General features: G+C 41.3%; 1 protein-coding gene across 2 annotated transcripts in view; it reads left to right on the top strand.

Annotated features, from left to right (window-relative positions):
• The window catches only part of LOC125031720 (ubiquitin carboxyl-terminal hydrolase 26-like), a 149235-nt gene that overhangs the window by 77563 nt on the left and 69172 nt on the right, over positions 1-2500 (top strand). The window lies entirely within an intron of this gene.

Raw genomic sequence — 2500 nt, 5'->3', positions numbered from 1 at the left:
TTGGGGAGGAAAAGTTGTGGTGGAGTGAGATGGGAGTTTGTGCGCTTGCCTCTTAGGATTCCCCGCCGTTTGATGTGAGGAGTTGTTTGAGGGAAAGCGTTTGTCCATGTATTTATTTAAATATTCTATACTACTACCGGCAGCAGGGTCCTTAAAATTATCTTAAATCCCGACGAAAACCTACAGATCTCGGCTCTGATGTGATCCAGAGGAGCGGAGTTACAAGGGTGTGTTACGATCCTCAATAATAGAAAATGATTGTTATAGTAATAATATTGCTAATATATATGTTTTCGTATATATGTATATGTGTATGTGTGTGTGTGTGTGTGTGTGTGTGTGTGTGTGTGTGTGTGTGTGTGTGTGATCAGGGTTACTAAGGATGCACCTCACTTGTTTATTCTATTGTTTTTGAGTCCACAAAATGTTCATGGTTTGACCATTCTTCTTTTAAATTTTGTTTCTCCTATTCCTCTTGTTCTTTTCTTATCCTTCTCTCTCTTGGCCTTCTTAATTCTTCTCTCTGTGCTGACGATGTTGAGAGCTTTAACTAGGATTATTTGCATTCGGATGCATTGTTAGGAATCCGCCTTTATCATCGTTGTTATTTTGATAAACATGATTACAATACTTAATGCAGAGCCAGTACCAATCAGATAATGAAGGGCGAATATAATATTGCTAATAATAATGATAAATGCTCCCCTCACAGCGGCAGAGGTAGACAGCATCCATTTTCTCGAAACACAAATTGTAGTTATTGGGGATCAGAGCGGGAGAAATATATAGCTTTTACTTTGATAAATTTCACCCCCGCGCCACCTGGAACTTTTATGGATTTATTAACCGATTTAAGATCGTGGCGTTTTTGGGTCCCTTTCTCACTTACGCTTTTCTGGCGCTGGGACGGTCGTCCTCTCGCGCTCGTGGGGCCCGAGCTTGGTTTTTAGTTGGGGGAGAGGAAAAGAGGGAGAAGAGAGAGAGAGGGGAGGGAGAGAGGGAGAATGGAGAGAAGTAGGAGGGCGTATATGACCAAGCATAACACGCAAACGCACACACGCGCACACACATGCACACACACAAACAAACACACACACACACACACACACACACACACACACACACACACACACACACACACACACACACACACACACACACACACACACACACACACACACACACACAAACACACACACAAACACACAAACACACGCACGCACCCACGCACGCGCACGCACACACACACACATGCACACACTTTCATACACATACATATGGACATTCACGTCCACATACACATATAAATACACACATACACTCCTTTTCATCTCTTTCTCTCTCTCTCCACATACACTCCTTCCCTTTCCTCTATTTCCCTCTCATTCCTTCTGGTTTCCCCTCTGCCTCTTCCTTCTCCCCTACTTTCTACCTCTCATTCTCTCTCTCTCTCTTTTCTTTCATGCTTTTTTTTTTTTTTTTTTTTTATTCCCTACCATCGGGTGCTTAAGCTTTAATCGCAGTTCATTATTTCCATTTTTATAATCTCATCGGTGAAGAGTTACAGTACCTTTGATATCGGAAACAGTATTTGTAGATTTTTTAATGCCATTAATCCTTTTTACCTTAAGGTTATCTTTGGTTGTTTCTTTATTTGAATATTTACTAGTTTGTTATTCTGTTATTTCGGGGCTAAAGCTATGTTTTCAAATAACTATTGCTTTCATTATGATTCACAGATCAGTTCGTGCGTAAAAGGTTCTTGAGGCTTTGGGAAATATCTTTTATATATTTTTGGTGCTATGAGTGCTCACTCGTTTTGAGAATAACAACGCTATTGTATAATTCGATAATAAATGCACGATAGCCGTTCAGGTGATAAATTATTGTTTTCATAACTGGAAAGTGCACTTAAATGGTTTTGAGTGATCACGTGACCCATTTTTTTTTTTTTTGAGGGGAGAAAGAAAAAAAATCAAACCAGCAGTTGAAGGAAACCGCGCGTGACTTTCTAGACGGAGAGAATGCGTCCTCTTCTGGGGACAAGTACGCGAGGATTTGTGAAGGAGAGGCGATAGATAGATAGATAGATAGATAGATAGATAGATAGATAGATAGATGCATTTAAAAAGGAAATGAAAAATGAGGAAGGGGTTGAAACAAAGAGCGGAACACGCTTGGAATGAAGGGAAAGGAGGGATGTTAATGATAATATTGTTGATGATCCGCTGGAAAATTCAGGGAAAAAAGGGGTTGTAGATGGTCAAAAAAGGAGGGAAAAGAGGGGGAGATGAGGAGAAAAAATTGGGGCATTTCTGCCAAGCTGACAGTTGTTAATGATTTGTTTTGGAAAGCGACGCGCGTTGGAGAGAGGGGGATGGAACCCCCCTGCTCCTCCCCTTGTCTTTCCCCTTCCTCTTCCCCATCCCCCCTCCTCCGTTCCCCCTCCCCCCTTCATAAAAAAAAATAATCGTAGTTATAGTACTGGCTGGCACATAGC

This window comes from Penaeus chinensis, chromosome 13 (genome assembly GCF_019202785.1).
Source record: "Penaeus chinensis breed Huanghai No. 1 chromosome 13, ASM1920278v2, whole genome shotgun sequence".
NCBI lineage: Eukaryota > Metazoa > Arthropoda > Malacostraca > Decapoda > Penaeidae > Penaeus > Penaeus chinensis.
This window is presented reverse-complemented; position numbering and strand designations above follow the sequence as displayed.